This window comes from Phoca vitulina, unplaced genomic scaffold, assembly GCF_004348235.1.
Source record: "Phoca vitulina isolate PV1807 unplaced genomic scaffold, GSC_HSeal_1.0 scaffold4, whole genome shotgun sequence".
In the NCBI taxonomy this organism is placed as follows: domain Eukaryota; kingdom Metazoa; phylum Chordata; class Mammalia; order Carnivora; family Phocidae; genus Phoca; species Phoca vitulina.
The window spans coordinates 65,333,241-65,347,888 of record NW_022589707.1 but is presented as its reverse complement, the minus strand read 5'-3'; the positions used below and the strand labels follow the sequence as shown (position 1 = coordinate 65,347,888).

Here is a 14,648-nt window from a genome sequence, read left to right as displayed (position 1 = left end):
GCTTTCTAAAGTGCCTTAAATTTCAGGATACATTTTCTGTCCTATGGGAAGGGCCATGCACAATAAATGGTTTATCTGACAGGATACAGGTTGCCTGGAGCATCATGTAGAATCTGAGCAATGCGCAGGCTCAGTGGGAAAGAACACTGAGATCTATTAGCAATATCTCCACTCTGAAAGGGGTAGGGAATACTGTTTCTAAGTCGGTCTTCTCTTGATTAGATGCTTTCTAAGGTATTGTGAAAACTCTAAATTTCTATGGTTCTCAGAACCCCATTTATCATACACATCAACTAAAAAAAATTAAAAAAGCAAATGACTCTTCATGATTTTGTAGCCCAGTTTTCCAGTGCTAGGACTTGTAAAATGAAGCTGGATGTTGGGCTTTCTAGAGTGAATAAATGAAATGAAAAAAAAAATTATGTGCATTCAGCAGAATATATAAGGGAGAATGACTGCACACCTTCAACTCAGCTTTTAACTACTTAATGCAAGTGTGAAGTGTGTACGTGTGCCTGTGTGTGTCTGTGTGTATTTAGTTGTTTGGGACTTTAGATAAATGTTCTACTGGGAGTATGGTGGGACTATGTAAAGGGAATTGAAGGTAATTGCTTTTTACTGTAAGATGAAAAAAGGTTATTTAAATTTCTCCAGTCAAGGACTTTGATTATAGAAAACCACAGGCGGGGAACATAAAGAGCAAACGCTGAGTTGAATTATTCACTGAGGGGAATTTATGGTAACCACATTAATAAAGTTTTAGATGAGACTCTCCACTGTTCTATGTGAATAACTGATGTAGAGAAACTTCTATTTTATAAGGACTCCTTATCAAAGAAATTTGCTGTCTTTTTTAATGACTCACTAGGTTAATTTTATTTTTTAATAACCCCAATACAGAATAGATTGATTCATTTTATTTTTTCTTAATTAAAACATTTTTTTAAAAATTTTTTAAAGATTTTATTTATTTATTTGAGAGAGAGAGTGCAAGTGAGAGAGCACAAGCCAGAGGAGCAGCAGAGGGGAGGGAGAAGCAGACTCCCCACTGAGCAGGTGCGGGCCTTGATCCAAGATCATGACCTGAGCCGAAGGCAGCCGCCCAACCAACTGAGCCACCCAGGCGCCCCTAAAACATTTTGTATTGAAGTATAGTTGACAAGCAATGTGCTATTAGTTTCAGGTGTACCACGCAGTGATTTGATGACTCTATACATTATGCTGTGCTCACCAAAAGGGCAGCCTCCGTCTGTCATCATACAAGGCTATTACAGGACCATTGACTCTGTTCCCTATGCTGTGCCTTTCATCCCTAAAATTTACTGTTCTCAGTCTTTTTTTTTTTTTATTTATTTGAGAGAGAGAATGAGAGAGCATGAGAGGGGGAGGGTCAGAGGGAGAAGCAGACTCCCTGCCGAGCAGGGAGCCCGATGCGGGACTCGATCCTGGGACTCCAGGATCATGACCTGAGCCGAAGGCAGTCGCTTAACCAACTGAGCCACCCAGGCGCCCCTTACTGTTCTCAGTCTTGAAAAGGTCTTGAAAAGGTTGTCCATAAACACTCTTGGAAAATACCATTATAATTTAAATACCTACTAGAATTAATTTTAAAATGATTTGCTTTGCAGAATTCTAGTGCTCTATAGCCTCTTGTATTTCTTCTAACATATTTACTGTGTTGTAAGACTATACCAATCATTTCATCCCTGTGTCAGAATATAAACCCCTTGACGGCAAGGGCGCTATTTTATCACCAAACCATTGCTGTCACTTGTGTGTAGTGCCCAGCTGCTCTCTAGCCCTCTCTGACTTTTCCTCGTGTCCACTGCTATTTTCAACCCCTCTGACAAAAGTGTAAGACATGGTGCCTGCCCTCAAAAAACTTAAAATCCAGTTGCTGAGAGAATAACCACCAGAAATAGATAATGAAGTGGGGAGATAACCAAACACTTAGAGAATAGGTCCAAAGTGATTATTATCTTAAAATCTTAATTATATTTTCATGCCTTTTTTGACAACAGATAAATTCTCGGTGATAAGGCAAGGGCTTTCCCTATTTGGGCTCAAGAGATGGGACAACATGTAAAAACTCTACTATCTCTATCTCCTGTGCACACTTATTATATCTTTTCCTTGTATCTTTGTTCTATTTTCTTTCTGATAAGGGCCTCTTACACCAATTCCTGGTACTCATTTATCAAAACTCTTTTTTTCAAATCTCACCTTAATGTCACCAAATTTTCCTGGTCTCCCTTCAGCAGATGTTACCTTTCCTCTTAGAATCCCTTTCCCTTTGCCCCCACCCCACCCCACGCCCTGCTCACGCTCACACGTGCATTTTCTCTCTCTCTCTCAAATAAATAAATAAAATCTTTAAAAAAAAAAGAAATGAAGAAATTCTGAGGATCTAATATATGGCATGGTGATTATAGCTAATAATACTGTATTATATACTTGAAAGTTGCTAAGAGAGTAGAACTAAAATGTTCTCACACAAAAAAGAAATGCTAATTATGTGAGCTGATGGAGGTGTTAGCTAAGGCTCTGGTGGTAATCATTTTGCAATATATAAGGACCAAGTCAACACACTGCACACCTTAAATTTACACAACGTTGTATGTCGATTATATCTCAGTAAAGCTAGGAAAAGAAAGAAAGACAATGATCCCAGCGTAGATACAAAAAAAATGAGGAGCAAAGGAATATAATTCTGTTGCTTGGAAGAAAAGATGGGACTGAAATTTGAGGGGGGGCGGCGAGGTGGGGAACCTGCTTGAGATAAATAGGAAGGGCCTCCTTGAGGGAGTAGGGTTTAAGCAAAGACCAAAATATGATAGGGAGTTAGCCAGGAGCAAGGTAGGGGGAAGGAACATTACCAGGTGGAGACTGGGATGAGACAGAGATTGGCGTTTTGGAGAAACTGAAGTTCAGCCTGGCTGGAGTGAGCAAGGATCGGATAGTGTGGGCATTTATAGGCCATTAGAAGGAGTTTGGGTTGCACTAGACTTGACTGAGAGGGTGTGATTCTCAGCTGGGTTTAATAAGCCTATGTTAAATGTAGGGGAGTAGGTATTTGAGATGGAAGAGCAAAGTCACAGGATTGTGACTAAGAATGGTGTCAGAGAAGGCAAGAAATAGTCTGAAGAGGAGCTGATTGGTGCGTATGAGAAGCTTCTCTTTGGGAGGGCATCATGCTATATATAGCACAGCGACGGCCTTACAGTAGCCAACTTTGATGGGCTCTTTCTCGGAGCAGACAAAAAGTCAACCTGACGTGGTGACCTTTTGGAAGAGATGGTTTCTTTTCTGAGAAGTTGAACCTTTTCGGGGAATATATGTGCTGAGTGAGCTCGCTGACCTTCGGGCAGGGTGCATAAATGCTATCCTTCACGAACATTCAACTCTTTTCCTTTCATGTCAGCAGAAGGAAATAAATCATTTATGTTAGTTTTGGTAACTGAAGGCTTTTCATTTCCAATTTACCCCCGTGTGTGTGACTAACTTGAGTTGATAGTCATTATTCGCCATGCACAGCTTTTCAGTGGATGGACCATGAGTTGGAAAGCATTACGTTTCTGTGAAAATTGGTGTAAAGGCCTTGAATTTAAGCTTTCTAGTCTAAACATGAAACCTGAGAGTTTACATTGTATTACATTTTCAATAATGACTGTGTCCTTTTTCTTTCAGGCTTCCTTCAGGATTTTAATCATCCTTACAGCCTCTTTGAAAATGATTGAACTTTCAAATTCCCTTAAGTTAAAATTTTAAATTCTATTGAACATTTTTGTAGAGTATTTCATTACTTTTACATTATGACTTGTTCAGTAATTTGAGATCATAAGGGTTGAAAAAGCTCTTGAGACAAGATTTTATGGTGAATTTAAAAACTTTTTAAAAACTTCTGAATAATCTCCTTCCTAGCTAGTTTTACAATCTTAATGTTCTTTCCTTGGAACATAAAGTGGTATAAATATAGCATGTTCAAACATCCAACATGTAAATTTAAATATGGCATAGGGATTAGAGGCTACACCCAAGATTACGTATGACATTGTTGTTTTCTAATCAGTGTTACCAGACAATAAACACTCGAATTCTAATTTTGTTTATATTTATTATTACCAAAAAAACCCTGCTCCACTATTCAAAATCTTCCCTGGAATAGCAAATCTGAGGTAATATTTGGTATCATTAGTATCTGTGTTGATGACACTTTGGGTGGATTAATGACAACATTTTTTTTTTTTTAAAGATTTTATTTATTTATTTGAGAGAGAGAGAATGAGAGAGAGTGAGCACATGAGAGGGGGGAGGGTCAGAGGAAGAAGCAGACTCCCCGCCGAGCAGGGAGCCTGATGCGGGACTCGATCCAGGGACTCCAGGATCATGACCTGAGCCGAAGGCAGTTGCTTAACCAACTGAGCCACCCAGGCGCCCAATGACAACATATTTTTAATGCTGTAGATACTTTAAAAGAGGTGAAGACTCTTAACCTCTTAATTTAAGGAAACTCTTAATTTAAGGAAAATACTAGAGGATTTTTTTAATGGAGCAAAATTATGCCAGACTACCAATACCAGGTAGTTTCTTCATTAAAATTCAGTAATGTTTTGATACATTAATTAATAAGTGTGTTTCACCAACTTTTTTTTAGCTTCTGCCTTTTAGGCAAAATTTGGAAGATGAAGCATAAACTTATATTTGATATTGTTGCTATTTGCCGTACTTTGATATAAAACTAATGTGGCTTTAGTTAAATTTGACAGGGGAGGGAGGATCATCTGATACCAAAAATTGTGAAGAAAATGATCCATTGTCATAATGAGGATGAATAAAGCTTGATTCTATATATTTAGACTCCCCCCGCCCCCCTGCCCAAGATATCAAGACTGGAATTACTAGAGCTAGGAGAAACCAAATTTGTCTAAGTTGAGGTGGCCATAACATCCAGCAAGACAGATCTTGCACTGGATCAAAGATTGATTTCTATGTTTGGCAGAAAATTTGACTTTGGTTGAAGAACTGAAGCAGCAATATAGAAATAAGTAATTTGTCTTGTTCCACCAAAACCCAAGAACTTCCTCTGTCTTTTTCCCCATGAAGTGATAGACCATCTAGTCAATCAAGGCTCTCTCCTGTCTGCCTCAGGTAATGTCTTTCCACTTCAGCTCATTTCCTGGACTTTGTCCTTATTTTATTTTCTCCTCAGCTTTACTGAGGTATAATTGACAGGTAAAATCATATATATTTAAAGTGACAATTTGACATACATATACATTGTAAAATTATTACCACAATCAGTTTAGTTAATACATCTATCACCTCACATAGTTACCTTTGTGTGTGTGATAAGAATGTTTAAGACTACTCTCATCGCAAAGTTCAAGTATGAAATACAATATTATTAACTATACTCACCATCACTCATCACATCTCCAGAATTTATTCATCTTATGACTAAAAGCTTGCACCCTTTGACCATTTTCTCTCCATTTCCTCCACCTGCTAGCCTGGTAACCACCACTTTATTCTCTGTTTCTGGGCATTTGGCCTTTTTTTTTTTTCAGAGCCCACTTATAAGTGAGATAATATAGTAGTTGGTACTTCTCTGGCAGGTTAATTTCACTTAGCATAGTATCTTCCATGTTCACCCACATAGCTGCAAATAGCAAGATTTTCTTCTTTCTTATGGCTGAGTAATACTCCATTGTTACACACACACACACACACACACACACACACACACCTTAGGGTGAATACTGAACCTCACTGTGAAAAGAATACATAGTCCTACAGAACTCTCAGTTTGCCTTTATGGGTTTTTTTGGTAATATGTTTTTCAGTAGCTTTCTCGGGGCTTATATATGCAATGCGAACCCAATCAGCCTCATTCTTCAGTTGTAAACGCAGTGCTGGTACTAAGATAGCAGACAGATGGGGCCCAGAAAATGCAAGTTTTATTAAACTTGTTACAGGCTGAAGCTTTATTCTCATAATTCTAGGTAAAGGTGTAGAAAAATTTTGAAAAATAACCAGGAGTACTTGTTTTCCTGTTTATAAGATTACCATTTGCCAGGTTTAAATATATCTTTTTTATTAGAAAGATTGATATCTCCAAAGCATACTAACTTTCAAAATGTTAAAAATATATCCATTTTGTGTTAATTCTCTACATATGGCTGTTTTCACAAACTTTTCAAAATCTCATTAATTGATGTCTTTGGGAGAGTTTCATCTTTCTCTTCTTTCACCATAACAAATTTCAATTTCATTTCTCACTTCAAAAACAATTCAGTATGGACTGTTATTTTCTGTAGAATGTCATGTCACCTCCAATAAATTGTGAAAAAAAATCATCCTTTAATCACACAACCTGAGTATGGCTCTTGATTTATAACCACCTGAAAAAAGACTTCTATAAATAAATACCAAAGGAAATAAAAAGTATTAAGCCATGCTTTATTTATTTTATTGTAATTGTAGTAGAATTTTCAATTAATTTCTTCATTAATGGCCCTAATTAATTCATTCTAGAATCTACTATAATTCTATATTTTAAAAAATTATTTACTGACTTTTTTCAATTTTTTTCTTACTTACTTTATATGATCAGATTGAATAATTATCAATGTATCATAAAATACTATATTTAAAGAATTAGTGATTTTGGATTTGTTTGGTGTTAAATGAAATTATGAATAACGTTGTTCTCTTGTGCTCTGTTTGACTTTTTTCTTTCATCACCTATTAGGGAATCTAAAAAAGTAAAGTGCAACTCAGCTGGCTGTCTTTGAAGAATAACAATTTGAGATGAGAGTAAGTTGATAGTGTAGTAATAAGGTCTGGTGATAGGTTTCCCAGGAGAGATCTTATGCAAAAATGATAGAGGGCTACCCATCATTGAACACAGAATGCTGACATTCTTGACTTTAATAGGGACGCATTTATCTCTGGCACCTGCCCCAGTATATGAGTAGCTGTCATGTACTCCAACAAAAGAGAGGAAAAATCGTCACTATGATTTAAGAAATATGCCTTGGCATAAGAAAAAGCAAAATATTTTGAGCACTTAGAATTTATTATTATTTTTTTTTTTTGCTCTATTACGCCTGGCTTCTAACAGTGAATTATTTAAGTTATATGTAATAGTATTAGAATTTTCCTATTGAGTTCATCAGTATGACTTCATCATTGTAGAAAGCTCTTTGAATTATTGAAAAGACCCTGTGTGTGTGCTATAGGAGTAAAAGGTTTTTGCATTTGTGATTACTGAATTTTCAGCAGTACATAACAAATGAAACACCTAGATAAAATGTAAATGCGGTCTTTACAAGTATATCAATAAGACATAAAATTTAAAGTTGATAAAGTTAAAACTTATCCCAAACACTTCACTAATTAAAACAAACAAGCAAAATCATGGAATAAAATGCATATTGAAATTGATTATTGAAAAAATAAAGGGGGGGCGCCTGGGTAGCTCAGTCGTTAAGCGTCTGCCTTCAGCTCAGGTCATGATCTCAGGGTCCTGGGATCAAGCCCCGCATCGGGCTCCCTGCTTGGCGGGGAGCCTGCTTCTCTCCCTCTTCTACTCCCCCTGCTTGTGTTCCCTCTCTCGCTGTGTCTCTCTCTGTCAAATAAATAAATAAAATCTTTAAAAAAAAAAAAAAGAAAAAACAAAGGGTTCTTAAAGGTTTTTAGATTCCTGACAGGTTGACTATGGAACCAGAGCCTTTAAATGTGTTCAAAATATTGAAGTGCTATTGCTTTTTTTTTTTTTTTAATGGTATTTTTATTCCTATTACTGCTTCCTTGGGTAAAATTATGAAGGAAGTCTGTCAGATCTCTTACATTTATATTTTCTCAGCAGGTATGCCCTCCCATGGCATTTTACATGCTGGCTTTTCTGTTGCTGCTGGCTTTCAATTCTAACTCTTCTTTTAAAAATATGCAAGAGATTTTAAGTTTATGTACATACATGTGCATGCATAGTGTTTATCCATATATAAAGCATAACAAAAATTTACTTTGACGGATCTTTTTTCTTACTCATTTTTTTTTTGAAACAGATTTTTTTTTTTTAAAAAAAAGCTTTTATTTATTTATTTGACAGAGAGAGAGTTAGCGAGAGCAGGAACACAAGCAGGGGGAGTGGAAGAGGGAGAAGCAGGCTTCCCGCGGAGCAGGGAGCTGGATGCGGGGCTCGATCCCAGGACCCTGGGATCATGACCTGAGCTGAAGGCAGACGCTTAATGGCTGAGCCACCCAGGTGCCCCTTTTTTACTCATTTCTTAACAAACACTAAAATTAAGTACCAAAATTAATTTTCTCCCATAAGAGTATGTACCATTAGAAATTATTCACTTGTTTCCAGTGCTGCTGATATTACTTAAAATGTCTTTGGACCTCTTCCTTTGAAATGTCCTTAAAAACCTGCAAAACATTTAAAATACATCTTTAGTAGTGGCAGGTCATCATTCTTTGAGGATGGCTGAGAATGGGAACAAAGAATTTGTTTTTGAAAGGCAGAAAGGCATTCAGAGCCATATGTGATGAACAGGTAACAGATTGTTGCAGATAACCCATTTTTGGTCAAAGTCAGGTTTAGACTATAAAGAACTTATATGCACAGGAAAGGAAAAAAATGAAAAAGCAGGGAGGAAAAAGTGGGGGGCGGACCAACTATGATAGCCATTTGTTTTTTAAAGATTTTATTTATTTATTTGAGAGAGAGAGAATGAGAGAGAGCACATGAGAGGGGGAGGGTCAGAGGGAGAAGCAGATTCCCTGCCGAGCAGGGAGCCCGATGTGGGACCCGATCCAGGGACTCCAGGATCATGACCTGAGCCGAAGGCAGTCGCCCAACCAACTGAGCCACCCAGGCGCCCTATGATAGCCATTTGTAAAGAAAAATCCAAAATGGTTGCAGCAGTTGAAAAAAGCTTTGTGTTTTTCATGGTGACTGCTTTGAAAGAATGCAATCATTTGGAAGTACTGGCAGCCCATGAAGCTCTGAGGTTTTAAATGATTTTCATTTATAATTCTGAGCTCATTATATCCACATTGGGATTTAAAGTGAAGAGCATATAAATTAAAACGGACTCTGATTAATTCTTCCTAAGGCTCTATTCTAGGCCAAAAACCTTACTCCCTTACTTTCCCTTTTGTACCATCCTGTGTGATTCTTACTGAGGAGACATCTTCTTGGCTTTGTGGAGTTTCAGAAACCTCTTGATTTGCATAGGTAATGCTGAGTCAAGATGGCTCTAGGAAATGTCAGCTTTGGACAAAAGGAGTGAAGCAAATTTTAGGAAAGAGGGAAAGGCGCCTAGATTCAGAGAGAATCACCATTCTAACCAGAACTTGGGGTAGTTTTCAACTTCGGAAGCTACAATCTGAGGAGGGATCAAAAAAGATCAATTTAGGGGCACCTGGGTGGCTCAATCTGTTAAGCCTCCGACTCTTGGTTTCCGCTCAGGTCATGATCTCAGGGTCGTGAGATTGAGCCCCCTTTGGACTCCGTGCTCAGCGTGGAGTCTGCTTGAGATTCTCTCCCTCTCCCTCCCCCTCTGCCCCACCCCCAGTGTGTGTGCACGTGCTCTCTCTCTCTCAAGATAAATAAAATAAAATCTTAAAAAAAAAGATCAACTTAATACCAGTTGCCAACTGCAATTTCATACTAATTGTCCAAACTTCTTTGTCTTATGTCGTGAGATTGATGTTATGCTTGGAAGAAGAGACCAAATTTTAGACTTGGAGACCTAGTCTGACCCTGAATTACTTGTGATCTTGACAGATTTCTTCAAGAAAAGGGTGGTTTTTCTCATTTTCTAATGAATCATTTGAGACAGACAGGTAAGAGTGCCCCAATTGTATAGTTAAGGAACTTGAAAAACAAGCTTGACACAGTAGAATGAATTGCCTAGGATCATTTGGCTTTAAGAAGTGGAGCTAAGCTTGAAAAGACATAGTTTTTGTCTCATAGGAAGCTGCTTCTCTGGGACACCTGGGTGGTTAGTCAGTTAAGTGTCAGACTCTTAATTTTGGCTCAGGTCATGATCTCGGGGTTGTGAGATTGAGCCCCTTGGGCTCTGCACTCAACAGGGAGTCTGCTTGAGATTCCCCTCCCTCTCTCTTTGCCCCCCCCCTCAAAAATAAATAAATAAATCATTTAAAAAAAAAAGAAAACTGCTTCTCTCTGAGATTATAGCTAAAAAATTTCCTTTAAGTTTGTCTAAAATCACACAAGAAAGAGGTTATTGTGTTAGAAAAATACTTCTGTCAATGAAACTGAACAATTCTGGAGGAAATGCTTTCTCAACTGTGCAACAGTAAACCAGAAAAATCCATGCTTGGTTATAAAGTTAAGGATAGGTTTACTTTTTATTACCCTTTTATTTGGTTCAAACACTTCCAGTGACTTCCAGCTCAAATGTTTTCTTTGTTCATCATTGTGAAATTCCCAAAGCACATACGATTAATACATTAAGGGCAGTCTTCTAGTCATCTGAAAATCAAATTCCATGAGGAATCAGGTTCTATATTTAGAAATGAATTTATGTTGAATTTTTAATCCTAACAACATTTGAGACCCTACTATGTACAAAGCATTATAGGTTGTTCAGAATAATTTCAATAACAACACTGCATATAAGAATATTATATAATGCCCTGGATATCATACGCTGTGGATACAGATTCTAGCTAAAAGGATATTTTCATATCCTCTTGCATAAACTTACTGTTGTAGATGGAGGTTATTTCATTTGAAAAGATAATTGCAACCAAAAAAAAAAGATTGAGTGTTTATAAACATCTGCAATTGCCAGTATGATTTTTTTTTTTTTTTTTTTGGTATGAAAAGAGGGCAGAAGAACAAAACATCCATGTTTCAAAATGCTTAATCAAATGTCTCTCATTCTCTCCAATTGTCTCCTCAAAGATGCCTGGCAAAGTTTCTCCAAAAGAGCCCTCATCATTCTACAATCTTGCACATTTGGTTTGTACTAAGGGAAAAAGAAAGGCTAGATTGCTTCAGGAGAAAGAACCACTTACAATGTTCTATGACATTGAGCCACATTAAGTACGATGTTAGGAGATGATTACAGTATTCTATTTAGTATATACTTTTTGAAGTGTTACGTGGTATATGTCATTTGATATATACATATTTACATATAAATGTATATAATAATGTGTGTATATATATATACATTTTTAAACATAACATTTTGCTAACTTTTATAAAAATACTGACCCTCAGATCCCTTAATCAAGAACATAATTTTGCCATACTTCTCCTTGGCAAGAAAATGAATCAATTTAATTATTATTATTAACTTATGCAATAACAAGGATAAAATTTTGTGTAACTTTATGATAACAAAGCATTGTCAGAATCTTATAACCCAACAAGAGGCTTTTTTCTTCTTTCCCCATATTCCTCTCCCTTTACCTCCTTCATTTTTTTTTGTTTTTCCCTCAGTCTTATTGAGATATAATTGACATATGACCTCGTATTACATTTAGTGTTAGTATACAACGTAATGATTTGATATATGTACATATTGCAAAACAGTTGCCACAATAAATTCAATTAACATCCATCACCTCACATAGTTAGAGTTTTTTTCTTGTGATGAAAACTTTTAAGGTCTACTCTCTTAGCAACTTTCAAATATGGAATATAGTGTTGTTAACTACAGTCACTGTGCTTTATATTACATCTCCAGAACTTACTTATTTTATAACTGCAAGTTTCTACCTTTTGACTGCCTTCACCTATTTTACCCACTTTCCACTTCCCGATTCTGGGAACCACCAATCTGTTCTCTGTACCTGTGAGTTCAGTTTTTTAGATTCTTCATATAAGTGAGATCATACAGAATTTGTCATTGTCAGTCTGACTTCACTTAACATAATGCCCTTAAGGTCCATCCATGTTGTTGCAAGTGGCAGGATTTCCTTCTCTTTTATGGTTGGATAGTGCTGCATTGTGTGTGTGTGTGTCTGTGTGTGTGTGTGTGTGTATATATATGTTCACACTGCATTTTCTTTATCTATTCATCTGTCACTTAGGTTGCTTCCATGTCTTGGCTATTGTAAATAATGCTGCTATGAACACAGGGGTGCAGATATCTCTTTGACAGAGTGACTTCATTTCTTTGAAGAAATACCCAGAAGTGGAATTGCTGGATCATATGATAGTTCTGCTTTTAATTTTTTGAGGACCCTTCGTACTGTTTTCCATAGCAGGTGCACATTTACTTTCCTAGTAACAGTGCATAAGGATTCCCCTTTTCTCCACACCCTTGTTATCTCCTATCTTTTGGATAATAGTCATGTTAACAGGCGTGAGGTGGTGGTTCACTGTGGTTTTGATTTGTGTATCCCTGGTAATTTGTAATTTGAACACCTTTGCATTTACCTGTTGGCCATTGTATGTCTTCTTTGGGAAAAAAGTGTATTGAGTTCTTCAGCTCATTTATTATTGGATTGTTCATATTTTGCTATTGAGTTGTATGAGTTCTTTATATATTTTAGATATATGATTTATTGAGATATAATTGACATATGGATATATGATTTACATATATTATTGGATATATGGATCATATATCCAATACATATATTATTGGATATATGATTTACAATTATGTTATCCCATTCTGCAGGTTGCATTTTCTTTTTGTTGATGATTTCTTTTGCTGTTCAGAATCTTTTTAGTTTAACGTGGTTCCACTTTTTTGTTTTTCTTTTGTTGCCTTTGCTTTTGGTGTCAAATTAAAAAAAATCATCACCAAGACCAAAATCAAGGAGCTTACCCCCTATGTTTTCTTCTAGGAGTTTTATGGTTTCAGGTCATACATTCAGATCTTTAATCCATTTTAAATTTATTTTTATGAATGGTGTAAGATAGGGGTCCACTTTTATCCTTTGCATGTGGCTGTCCAGTTTTCCCAACACCATTTATTGAAGAAACTGTCCATTCCCCACTGTATATTCTTGGCTACTTTGTCATAAATTAATTGGCCATATATGTGTGGATTTATTTTTGGGCTCTCTATTCTGTTCCATTGATCTGTGTGCCTGTTTTTATGCCAGTATCATAGTGTTTTGATTACTACAGCTTGTAATATAGGTTGAAATCAGGAAGTGTGATGCCTTCAGCTTTGTGCTTTCTCAAGATTGATTTGGCTATTCTTTTGTGGTTCCACACAAATTTTAGGATTGTTTGTTCTATTTTGGTGAAAAATGTCAATGGAATTTTGACAGGAATTGCATTGAATCTGTATATTGCTTTGGGTAGTACAAGCATTTTAACAGTATTAATTCTTCCAATCCATGAACTTGGAGTAGTTTTCAGTTTATTTGTATCTTCAATTTCTTTCATCATTTTTTTATAGTTTTTATTCTGTAAGTCTTTTCACCTCCTTGGTTAAATCATAGGTATTTTATTCTTTATGATACAGTTGTCAATAGGATTGTTTTCTGAAATTTTCTTTCTAATAGTTTATTTGTATGTAGAAATGCAAAACTGATTTTTATATATTGATTTTGTGTCCTGCAACTTTACTGAATTCATTTATTAGTTCTAACAGTTTTTGGTGGAGTCTTTAGGATTTTCTATATATAATATCATGTCATCTACAAATAGAGACAATTTACTTCTTCCTTTCCAATTTGGATGCTCTTTCTTTCTTTCTTTCTTTCTTTCTTTCTTTCTTTCTTTCTTTCCTTGCTTTCACCTTTTTAAAAAGTTTTTTAAGATTTATTTATTTGAGAGAGAGAGCAAGCAAGAGAGAACATGAGCAGGGGAGCGGCAGAGAGAGAGGGAGAAGCAGACACCCTGCTGAGTGGGGAGCAGGACCCTGGGATCATGTCCTGAACCAAAGGCAGGTACTTAACCAACTGAGTCACCCATGTACCCCCTTCTTTCCTCCTTTTTGCTTGATGGCTCTGCCTAGGACTTCTAGTAGTATGGTGAATAAAAGTGGCAAAAGTGGACATCCTTGTGTTGTTCCCGATCTTAGAGGAAAAGCTTTCAGCTTATCATTGTTGAACATGATGTTAGCTGAGGGCTTGACATGAATGGCCTTTAATATATTGAGGTACCTTCCTTCTATACCTAGTTTTCTGAAAGAGTTTTTTTTTTTTTATCATGAATGGATATTAAATTTTGTCAAATGCTTTTTTTGCATTTTTGACATGATCATATGATTTTTATCCTTCATGTTGTTAATGTTTATATCATGTACATTATGATCAAGTGGGATTTATTCCAGGGATGCAAGGATGTTTCAATATCTGCAAATAAGTCTTTCATTTATGTTTGTTTAAGTAACCATATGTCCCAATTTTCCCAGGACCATACTACTTTATACCTGTTGTCTTGGGGTAATTAAAAATAGAACCCCCTCAAATAAGCACATGAAAACATGTTCACCATGGTTAGTCATTAGGAGTATGCAAATTAAAGCCAAAATGAGATATCACTACACACTCACTCAATGGCTCAAATTATAAACACTGACCACCAATTGTTGCTGAAGATGAAGATGTGGAGAAACTATACTTTTAATACATTGTGTAAAGAATGTAAAATGGTGCAACCACTTTGGAAAATTATTTGATAATTTCTTAAAAAC

At 36.3% G+C, this 14,648-nt stretch overlaps 1 protein-coding gene across 8 annotated transcripts in view; it reads left to right on the top strand.

The window, feature by feature from the left end:
- Window positions 1-14,648, top strand: part of LOC116631059 (claudin-12) — a 136,736-nt gene that overhangs the window by 83,278 nt on the left and 38,810 nt on the right. The window contains exon 8 of one of the 8 annotated variants that reach the window (XM_032402212.1): window positions 3,688-3,802. The exons of the other annotated variants lie outside the window; for them this stretch is intronic. The gene's annotated coding sequence lies outside the window, so the exon portion shown is untranslated. Of the gene's footprint in view, window positions 1-3,687; window positions 3,803-14,648 lie in introns of those variants that run through there. 8 annotated transcript variants of the gene reach the window in all.